General features: G+C 36.6%; 1 protein-coding gene and 1 long non-coding RNA gene across 13 annotated transcripts in view; both read left to right on the top strand.

Annotated features, from left to right (window-relative positions):
• Positions 1 to 12,037, top strand: part of FHIT (fragile histidine triad diadenosine triphosphatase) — a 1,654,094-nt gene that overhangs the window by 878,213 nt on the left and 763,844 nt on the right. The gene's annotated exons all lie outside the window — the stretch shown is intronic.
• Positions 4,225 to 10,593, top strand: LOC119506438. 2 transcript variants are annotated; one of them, XR_005210999.1, is made up of 4 exons: positions 4,225 to 4,292; positions 7,988 to 8,069; positions 9,225 to 9,376; positions 10,070 to 10,593. It is a non-coding gene; the product is annotated as an uncharacterized LOC119506438 (long non-coding RNA). The 2 variants fall into 2 exon arrangements; XR_005210997.1 differs by having other exon boundaries at positions 9,225 to 10,593.

Genomic DNA, 12,037 nt, shown 5'->3' with positions numbered 1-12,037 from the left:
CTATCCTGCCTCCACCACTTGCTGGCTTTGTGACTTTAGGGAAGTTACTGAACTACTCTGTGCCACAGCCTTCTCATCTATTATGCAGATGCCAATAGTCTGTACACTATAGGGTTTTGGGGAGAACGCCATGAGATTATGCATGTAACACTTTTAACACAGGACCTGGCATGTAAAAGCACTGTGTTATCATGTGAAGACATCAATAAGAACAGAAAACTAAATATATATGAATATATATTATGAGAGAGATTTAAAGTTAGAAGAGTTGTCTTGTGCAAAAAGTTACCTGAAATAGAATTGGGATCAGTGTTTTGTCTATCAAGTACCATTTATGAGCTTATTTATGGTAAGCTTTTAAAAATTCAAATAAGATTGATGATGTTGTGTGCAGTGTGTTTATGGATGCCACAGTTGCAGTGAGTGATGGGAGATGTGGTGGCAGAGGCAGAAATGGAGAGAGGAGAGAAAAAGAGAGACAATAAGAAATGGAGAAGAGTGGAGGAAGCAGAGTCTGAGAACTGTAAGGGAGAGAAATGGGAATTTAGGACTGTTTTTTTAATTCAGTCTTACTGAGATATATTCACATACCATACAGTCATCCATGGTGTATAATCAGCTGTTCACAGAACCATCATATAGTTGTGTAGTCATCAACACAATTTTTGAACATTTTCCTTACCCCCCCCCAAAAAAAGAGTAAAAAATGACACCTAAAACATTCCATCCCCCCCATCCCACCCTATTTTTCATTTAATTTTTGTCCCCGTTTTTCTACTCATCTGTCCATACACTGGATAAAGGGAGTGTGAGCCACAAGGTTTTCACAATCACTCAGTCACACTGTACAAGCTACATAGTTATGCAGTTGTCTTCAAGAATCAAGGTCACTGGGTTACAGTTCAACAGCTTTAGGTCTTTCCCTCTAGCCATTCCAACACACTAAAAACTAAAAAGGGATATCTGTATAGCATATAAGAAGACCCTCTAGAGTGACCTCTTGACTCCATTTGAAATCTCTCAGCCACTGAAACTTTAGTTTCGTTTCTCTTCCCCATTTTGGTCAAAAAGATTTTCTCAATCCCATGATGCTGTGTCCAGGCTCATCCCCAGGAGCCATATCCCGCTTTGTCTGGAGGATTTACACCCCTGAGAGTCATGTCCCACATAGCGGGGAGGGCAGTAAGTTTACCTGCCGAGTGGGCTTAGAGAGAGAGGCCACATCAGAGCAATAAAGAGGTTCTCTGGGGGAGACTCTTAGGCACAATTATAAGTAGGCTTAGCCTCTCCTTTACAGTAACAGGTTTCATAAGGGAAAGTCTCCAGATCAAGGGCTCAGCCTACTAAATTGGTATCCTCAATGTTTGTGAGAATATCAGTAATAACCCAGGTGGAGAAGTCCAACATTTAGGACTATTCTTGTATCAAAATGTTTTTGACTTAAGCTACATTCAGACTTTCTAAGAAATCTAATAATTCATTTATACCAGAACCACTGAAGAGCTAGTGGGTGCTAGGCACTGTCCTCTACTATTTTGATTAGTTTAGCAACTTCTCAGCACCTATTCCTTAGGAAGCATTATAGAAATGGAGGAGAACAAAACATTATACCTACCTTCAAGGAGTATGCAGATCATCTAGAAAGAAACACATTGAAAAAATAAATAGAATTTTCTTAGGCAAAGGAGAAGAAAGAAACTATTACCAATGTTCCAGTTTGCTAATACTGCCATTTTGCAAAACACTAGGAATGGATTGGCTTTTATAAAGGGGGTTTATTTGGTTACAAATTTACAGTCTTAAAGCCGTAAAGTGTCCAGGGTAATGCATCAATAACAGGTAACCTTCACTGGAGAAAGGCCACTGGCGTCCGGAAAACCTCTGTTAGCTGGGAAGGCATGTGGCTGGCATCCACTTGCTCCCAGGTTGAGTTTCAAAATGCTGTTCTTCAAAGTGTTGCTCTTGGGGCATTTTGATGTCTCTTAGCTGCAGCTCTTCCAAAATGTCACTTTCGGTTGCTCTGAGTTCCTTCTGTTTGTCAGCTGTTTCATATGGCTCCAGTGATTTAATTCAGACCCACCCTGAATGGGTGGCGTAAGGGTAACGCCTCCATGGAAATTACCCAATCAGAAGTCTCTCTCACAGTCGATTGAGTCACATCTCCATGGAAACACTCAATCAAAGGATTCCAACCTAATCAACACTAATACATCTGCCCCCACAAGACTGCATCAAAGAACATGGCGTTTTGGGGGACATAATACATCCAAACTGGCACGCCAAGTATGGGCTTTCAAGGGCAGACCTGGTTAGAATCCAGGCTTCAGCCCTAACTAGCCATGAATCTTGGACGAGTTGCTCATTCTCCCTGAACCCTCAGGTACTCGGGCATATAGTGGAAGTAGTTCTGGTTGAAAGGCCTATTGATGTTTGTAAAGTGTTTGGCATGTGTCGTGTATTGCCTGGCACACATAGTAGGCCTTTAATAAATGAGAGTGTGGGTTAATTGGTTTGTTAGATGCTGCTGTTTTTCAGGTAGGGTACTGTGTGTTATGATTATAGCAGTGCACAGAACAGAAGAAATTGCCTAGAGAAGAGACAAGAAGTGGAGTGTAAGGTCATACCAGCATGAAGAAAGACTGGTGTTTACTGGAATGCATGTGAACCTTGTCCTCTGGGTGTCTGAGAGAACAGTCAGGGAAGTCAATAGTTTCTACTGAAACAAAGACCACAGGAAGAGGAAAAGTGAATGGTATAATAACTGGGGATGCTTTTGTAGACACCATAAGGTGAGCTGTACTTGAGCAGTCATTGCCTTGTCATTATTGCTGAATTGTTTCATGTTATTCTTCGTCCTTGAAACTCTCAAATGCACTGCTAAAAAGGTGATTCCTCAGAAATGTGTAGCCCACACATGATGTTTGTTGGACTCTGGCTTAAGATCATTCTCTATCTGACGGACAGAGTAGGGAAAGACTTGGTGGTGGTGGGGTGATGTGAGAAGAAGATGGGCAAGGAGGGAATCTTCCAGAGACAGAAGACAACAATGAGCATGGTCCTTGGAACCATACTGCCTGGGCATGAATCGTAGCTCTGCCACATGCTAGCCCTGTGACTCAAGCCACATTACTTCCTTGCTCAGTGCCTCAGTTCCCTCATCTGTAACGTATAGATGAGTTAATATATTTAAAGCACTCAGAGCGGCATCTGGTGCATAGTTAGCACTCAAGGGTTAGTTAATATTTCTATCATTTCACTTGAGAAATATATACCCAACTTCTGATACAAATTCCCCAAGGAAGATATGCTAGTTTGACCTCATAAAGTAATACTATAAAATCGTATCATATGAATATTTAACTCACGAGAATTCCACAATACATGCTCTGGGGATAAGTCCCTTGTATGTTATATATAATCATTTGCACAGCTGTTCAGAGTTGCCATTTTCTTATTTTTAATCCTTTCAATCTTATGCATCTTTATCTCTAATTTATAGTAATAAAATACTCTAAAATTGAGTTTTCACATGTACTGCTTTTTATTTACGCTGTGTAGGTTTATCACACTTAAGAATTATAGCCACAAGGCCAGTTAACTGTATTTTGTGGGTTCTTTAAGAATTTTCAAAAGTAATTGAGAACTTGAGAAATCCCCCTACAATGGCTTCTTCCCCACCATGAGAGGTTGGCTGGTGATCACAAAACTCACTGCTGCTTTGTATTCTGCTGTAGTGGGTATTTCTTACTTCCACTGCATCTTGTAGACTCAAGTTGAACTCAGCAAAAGACACCAGCGATTGGCGAGGTGATGGGTGTACAGCAAATTTTATTTTGCATGCTTTCTTTTTCTTTGTAATTGTACCAAGAATCTGTTGTTTTAGCAACTTATCTGTCCATTTTTCTTTGCTGTAATAGTAGTAAGTTTTTGCTTGGAAGGCCTGCCCATTACTGGGTAATTAGAGCAGGATGACTGTGTTTAAAATCTGCATAGAGTAAAAGAAGGGGAAAGCATTGCATAAAATGAGACTTCTGACAATAGGTTTCATTTAAATAATTTCTGGGATTTCTCTTTTTAAAAGCATAAATAGCTCCCAGCTTTGTTAATTTCTCACATAGTTAATATTTCTCCTGAAGTGTGTATCTCTTGAGTCTGCTGTGTGTGGGGGTGGGGGGGTGCACCGTGGTTAAAAGTGGTGACGTTTGTTTGTTTCTTTGTTTTTAGATTTCATAATTGTGTACTATAGTGATTCAAAATGGCGCTAGCATTTGGCAGTTTTCATATAAACAAAGGTCTGTTTCATCCTTGCATATTTTGTCAATTCTAACAATACAATGACAATCCCAGCATTAAAAATAGTCCTTTTTTCTTTTCTAAGTGGGAATCTTGAGATTCCTTCTGAAACATTTAATTTATGTATTTAAAATAGGAATATCATATCATGCAGCCCATCATAAATTTCTGAAGCAGATAGAGTCATTTTCTGATAATACCTATGTATTCAGTTAAGACTAAAATTGTATGAAATAATTTATTTGAAAATTAGAAGTCCAAATAAGGATGTTACAAAGAGATGGCAATAATTACAGGGTCATTTGTTTTCTAGATAGTATTTTAGATTGTTGTGTTCAACCTTTACTAAAATTGCTTAATCTACCTTCAAAGTATGGGCATTTTCTTCTGCAATTAGAATGGTGATGTTTGATATTTTCTTTTATTAATAATGTTAATAAAGATGTAGAAAAGGAAAGTTGTAACAAGTGGGCACATCATTTTGTCAGGTTTTTAAATGTGCAATTAATGGTTCAAAGAGATGAGAAATATTGATTTCCGTGCTCCTTCCATATGTGTATGTCCATGACTAATAAGCGTACGATAATGAAGTGACAAGGCAAGAACTGACTAATGAACGATTAGGTGTTAACTCTTGTATATGTGCTTTGCCTTTTGTGCAGCGTGTATGTGACAGAAAGAAAAACGCATTACCGTGCCCTCGCACGGGCACAGAGATACCAAACCTCAAATGTGATTGAATTCTCTCAAAGACAAGGAATGCCAGCAATAATGAGGCTACCTTACTGGAAGTTAATTTCACTTTATGACATCATCTCTGTTGTGAACTATATTTTTGTAATGATACTATGAAAGCTGTTATTATTAAATAGGTAGTACTAATACCTATAGCATTGGTAAAAACTATTTCCAAAATTGTATGATGGTTTTTGACTTAAGGGTTTTCCAGAAATGACTTATTACTGTAAAGATGGTCACATTCTGCTTTTTTGTAATTAAAATGGTGTTTTTGTTTACTATGAGAACTTATCTAGCAATATTTAAGTGCTGATGGTAGACTAAAATAAAATTAGCCTATTAATTAGGGAAGCTAGATGAATAAGGATTGAACAAATACCAAAACAATATTATTTTTACTAAGAGATGTACTTTCTCACCTTCTGAATGGTAAAAGTACTTTTGTTAAGCTTGAAATATGTGGACAGACAAATGGATTTTTTTTTTTAAGGAGCTCATGCCTATACAAATTCTAAGTCCCTGAATAATCAAGTAAGCAACAGTGATAATACATCACTGAAGGGCATGATTTTTCTACCTCGGCACTATTAATATTTTAAGCTGGACACTTTCTTTGTTTGGGGGAGCTGCCTGTAACTTGTGGCATGAGTAGCAACATCTCTAATCTCTATTCGCTAGCTGTCAGAGCAACCCCTCTCCCACCCAATTGTGAAAGCCACAAATGTCAATAGACATTGCCAGTACCCATCCCCTACGGGGGAGTGAGGCAAAATTGCCCTCAGGAAACGGTTTCTCTAGGGATTTGGAATAGAAAGAATTAATGTTTCCAGTGATGTTTTTTTAATTGGCAACCACAGCTGTTCTAGCAAATCATTAATGCATTCAATCACTTGTCATAATTCAAATAAACTGCATCTTTTTGGCCTCATTCACATCTCTAGGGTTTCACTGGAAAGTAAGCACAGAAGAGACCCCAGTACCTACCTAATTTTTTATCAATAAACATTCCTATTACTTTGTTCAGTGCCAATTCATTTTAGTAATGTAACTCAAACAGTTTAGAATTACAGCAGATAATGGATAGTCTACCTTCTATGTAGAGTTCATTTCTTCCCAGTGAATGAAAATGCAAACGCAGAGACGTTGCTAGGATGCTTGTGTACTGCTGAATTCGATTTGACAAACTAATCACGACAGCAGCAAGAAGTCTCTGGAAGGGAAAGCTAGTGAAGCAGGGAGTGGAGGCAGTCTCTGGGGAAGATTGCTCATGGAGGCTAGAGGCCTGGCTTCTCATCCTCTGTCTAATTCCACAGGCACATTGTGCCTGATGTGCTTGTCATTTAGAAATTTAGACTAGACCAGATGCTGCTTTTGGTATGTTAGATATGGTTCTTTTTGGTTTAAGAAAGGCTTGTTGGAGTCAGAGTATCCAAAAACGATTTCTAACTGGTAAACAAAACAAAACAAACCACACCTCTGATTAGATTACTGAGTTCTATCAGGGCAAAATATGGACTCTATATTGAAGCTAACAATGGCACTGTTGTTTACTTAATGAAAAAAATAAGAATAAATAGTGATAGAGGATAAGATTTACATGTAGGCATAACAGCCTTTTAAAAATATTATCAGTAATATGTGTATTAGCAATGTGTTGAGTTGTTTTCCAGTTAAGAAGTCAATTTGATCATTCTTGGACTAGACCTAAATTGTGATAGGGATGATATTAGGGATTGATAGGTTAGGGGTGATACTAAGGACTTTATTTCACTCTGCCTATGGGGAAACTTCTTTCGTGACTTATTTTGAAATAGCATGTGGAAAGTCATGTGTAATTTATGAGATACGCTTTTTTTTACCCAAAGAAACCAATTCAAATTGACCAGTGTTGACATGTGAGCCAAAACCCATTGAGTGTTCTTGATTTAAACCCTGGTCAAGATAACAAGTTAGGAAATGTGTACTTTAGGCTGGTACTGCCCAATAGACCTACATTTGTGTTGTTCAATATGGTAGCCATTAGTCACATGCACTTGTTGAGTACTTGAAATGTGACTAGTATGATAAAGGAGCTGTATTTTAATTTAATTTAATTTTAATTTTAATGTAAATAACCACTTGTGGCTACCAGTTCCCATAGTGGACAGCACAGCTCTAGGCCTTTGAGACACATTTTCTGAGACACATTTTTTTGATCTGGGATTATGTTTTCCAAGGACCTGCTGAAAAGACCATATGCAGGGTTATGCATTATCAGAGCTTCAAGCCTCTAGTCTATCCATTTGGACAGGAAAATATTAGTGATTACATATAGCAGAGATCCTATTACGTTAAGGTTGCAGAGGTCTGATTTACAGAAGGCTAATATTAAATATAGGCATGTCTGATATTGAAGGGGAGAAGGACCATTGTTGCAGACAAATACTTTTAAATCTGCTATCTTCTTTGTTCTTTGAAATTATATATAAGATATCTGAGTAGCGGATTGACTCTAATGTTTTGTTGTTGTTTTATGTGTAATGGCACGTTTTTGACTCCTTATGTTCCCAGCTTAGCAGTTTAAGATGCTGCTGCTTAGTTGGGAGGCATCTTTGGGGCTAATCACAGGCCCTACTACCTGATGTAGAATAGAACATTCGGGTAAAGTAAAATTTTCATATATTGCGTGAATCTTCAAGGCCAGACCCTTATACTCTCCTGGAATACCTAGGGTGACTGAAATTGCCTGAGAAGCGTCCGTCTGTCTCTGCCCTACCAGGTCAAAAACCAGGGTGGTGGAAACTGGTCCTGAGAATAATTTGATTTATATTTATAATACATGTCTGAAAAGATGGGAAAAATCAGACAATTAAACTTTGACATGTACGTGGGCATGTAGGCATCATAGTAGCACTGCTTCTTGTAAGACTTTTTTTCTTTTTTTTTTTTTTCTAACTTTACTCTTTTCTTCCAACAGGGTAGTACAATCTTGAGAAGTGACTGTAAGTGTCCTCACTGTAAAGTGAGGATAAAAATAGCACCTAACCCTTAGGTGTGAGGTGAGACTTAAGTGAGATATTAATTGTATACATCATAGCATAATTCATGATCCACATAAACTGTTTTAGAAGCTTTAACTTTTATTGCTGTGGCTGCCGTTGTATATCTTAAAGGTTATATATTAAGCAAAATATGTTTTAATATTATTAATTCAAATCATAAAGGTCTAGAGATGCTTTCTGATAAAGGAACATTTAGGAAGATGAGGTTTTTTTCCAACCTGGGTATGCTTTTGCAATGCAAATCAAACTCCCTTTACTTCATTTGTTTTATAAATTAAGGGTTTCCTGCATCTGCTGGTTCTATCCATACCTCTGAGAAATGGCTTACTGGGTGTTTTATTGTGACAATATATAGGGATATCTTTTAAGATATTTTCCAATTATACAAAATTGTGTCCTGATAATTAAAAAGCATATATACATATTGTGGTAACTTTCTTTTTGTTAATGGCCTGCCCTGAATCCTGGAATAAACGTCATGCCAAACTTACTGTGGTGAAACCAATGGCGCTCTATTTTTGAGTTCTATAAAGAGAAAAGTATTTCTAATTCCTTAAATTGAAGAGTTAGTATTAAAATGCAGTTCCCTATAAAGACTACGTGTTAGGTATTTTCATATTTAATTAATGTTCCAAATTATCTACATTTAATATTGATAGTATTTGGATTAACAAGTAACTACTTCAAACATTCACTGACTTAAAGCAATATTTGGGGGAAGGTTTCATTAATTTGATCAGTTGGGTTCTGATAGTGGGAATTATCTGGGAAAACCACTTCTCTTTTTGGGTGGAAGGATATATTTAAATTTAGAATGAAATCTATTCTTATGGTCTCAGGATACCTTCATTAATGCAGAAATTGATATTAGGATAAAATCTTGAACAATTAGGGATAAGGATCTAAAACCCAATTAACCTTTAGCAGTTCACCCCTTAGCAGTAAGATGCTCTCACTTTCACTGCCGTGGGGATTAAATGAATTCTTTATCATTGTGCAACCAAAGAAAGAAGTCAGACTCTGCCAGACCAATTGTAGACAGGGTATGCGAGACATTCTCCAAGGATTGGGGGATGTGTACTACTTATGTTGTTATGTTCTCCTTCCTGTTAGTTCTTTATTTTTATGAATCTGTGTTGGGTCTTTCTTCAGATTACTTTGTGATAATGGAATGGACTTCCCAGCCTGGACCTTGGGACCCAGATTTGTATAATGATCTCCATGATCTCTGCATTATTCATGTGACCCCTGTGGCTGAAGACAAAAAAGCACATCATCACACCAGTTTTGAAGAGACCTTAATAGTAAAATAACTTCTTCATACTAGTTTAACATGTTTTATCTGTGTAGGTTGTTCTATACTTTCAACAAATACTTTTTCCCTGTTTAAATTATTGCTGAATGATAATCGGATTTGGCAGAAAGTCCTTGTTATTACAATGTCCAGTGACTAATTTAAGTGTCTTTAGAGAATGTCCCATGAGAAGAGAAGTGAAAGCACCACCTGTGCCCTGTTGGTGTTGGTTTGTAAGGTTTCCTTCTAGGCTGAAAAGATGGGCTCACATGGGGAGAAGAAAATTTACACAGAAGTTATAATTTTATGCTTTTCTGTCACTCTTCATAATCAGCTGGTTTGTATCAATAGTATGCATTTTCAAATAGCCTCCTTTGCTTCATTGTTTCAAAACATTAATGCAATGAGCTGTCCTCTAATATATTTATATAATTAATTGTCAATCATTAACCCATAATTAATGCAATGTGTGTGCATTACTCAGTTTCTTTATGGTTCCCCCCCATGTTTTCTTGGATTAAGTTTGAATCAGATTAATTTCAGGAATATGGGGAAGAGTTCTCTCTAAAATGGGTATGCTTTGTCTTTCTCTGTTTCATGCATTTGAACCCAGAACAAGTCATTTCTCTCTCTTGGGTTCTGCTTTCCTTAGGGCCTCTTTGCATTTGCCAGTAATATTTTTTGTTGCCTGTGTACTTTTCAGACTTCTCTTCCATAGTTAAGGATACCATAATTATAAAGGAAAAATGTATGCATAGATTGATAGCTAAATAGATGGATGGAGAAACAAGCCAAAGAATGAACAAACCAACGATATTTCCCACTGAATTTATAACCAGAGTCCATCTCTGGCATCTATATATTTATCCACACTGTCTACTTCTCTCTGTCACCATTCCCATTCAGAGGTATTTAAAATGTCTGTAGTGTATACTGTATTATGCTAATATATTTTTTCTTTTGTTTTTCAAAGAGGACCGACAATAACTTTATTGAATGTTTGTCTCTGAAAAAACTAATATTTTTATACGGATTTTTAAAAATTAGCAACAATGATCTAAAGCTGAAATGTGTCATTTTTACTGGGGAGGGGAAGCTTCTTTGTGTCAACTTTCAGATACCATCCTGAGCTAAATTTTTAATGTGTTTTGCATTGAAATTTTTCTTTTTTGGAGAAGTGTCATCAGAACACATTTTAGAGCAAAATAGAAGACTTTTCTAAAAGTGGCTGTGTTTAGTGTGTGGTGTATATGCATGTGTGTCTGTGTATGTGTGTGTTTATAAAAAAGTCTGTGGTAAACACATTTTCTCACTTGATTTTGATAATTTTTTGTGGCATTTTCTGGACTTTTCTATCCCATTCACACCTTGTAAAAATCTAGCATTCCAATTTTCTTACATCAACCTTTGGTATTTATATAACTAACAGATTAGCTTGTGATATTATGTGATTAAAATAATGAAAAGTTTTAATTAAATGATAAGTCACTCTGTCAACAGCTCTTTGAGTAGGCACTATGTGTTAGGACTGGGATCTCACAGTGCAATCAAGACAGAACTTACCACTACCCTTCAGATCTTGATAGTTTAGCAGGGAAGACAGACATTAAACAAATAATTTAAAATACTGTATTAATGCCAATGTGCCAAGTGCTACAAAGAAGACACATGAAATACTAATGAAAAAAAGAAGAGAGAATTCTCAGTCTTGCTGTGCTGTACAGTATGACAATACTGGTCACATGTGGCTTATTTTAAATTTAAATTTAATTAAAATTAAATTAATTAATAATTCACTACAATTAATTAAGTATAATTAACAATTATAGTTCAAGTGCTCAGTGACCACACGTGAGTAGTGACTGCCATATTGGATAACATGTACCTAGAATATTTCCATTATTTCAGAAAGTTTCATTGGGCAATGCTGCAGATATAATTTCTGAGAAGGTCTCTTTGCAGAACAGATGAGATATGATACCTAAGCAGGCATTGACCCAGGGAAAATTTGGGATAGAAAAGAGAACAGTCCAGGCAGATGAAAGCTCTAGCATATGAAAACTGACCGAAATTAAACTATTTTGTTACAGGAGGATGTTCCTTTATTCCAGCAAGGTCTAGTTTAAGAGACAGTGTGGTAGTATTGATGCTTTTAATACTTTTATAACCATATAAAACCAAGACTCATTGCTTTCTGCTGTAGCACTCAAGAATCATGAAAATAATCCAAAACAATTGAAAACATTTGTTAATATTTAATGCAGATTTTGTTTGTTGTTGTTGTTACAAAAACACAGTTTCATAAGGAGGTGGAATCTTTTACCATATTACTCCCCCTTCTCTCAGTACTGTAAACTACTGCTACATTTAGTCTCCTCTCCTTTCTTTTTCCAAAATCCCTAAACGCTTAGAAACCTTCTCTGACTCAGCTCTTTATCATATGCATATAACTTGGCCTGTCCTCATTTTTCTTGTCTTTTTTTCCTCCTGATATCCTGTAATTTGGCTATTGGGCCAAAAGAAAATTCCAAGAGCTGACTCAGTGAGTAACAATATTTCTCCTTACCTTTTACAAAAAAGACACTGCCCACAAATGTCATCATAATCTCAACATAAAGGAAACATCTAAATGCTTATGGGAAAATGTTTGTGCTATTTGATCTTGGCTTAG

The sequence above is a fragment of the Choloepus didactylus genome, chromosome 1 (genome assembly GCF_015220235.1).
Source record: "Choloepus didactylus isolate mChoDid1 chromosome 1, mChoDid1.pri, whole genome shotgun sequence".
NCBI lineage: Eukaryota > Metazoa > Chordata > Mammalia > Pilosa > Megalonychidae > Choloepus > Choloepus didactylus.
This window is presented reverse-complemented; position numbering and strand designations above follow the sequence as displayed.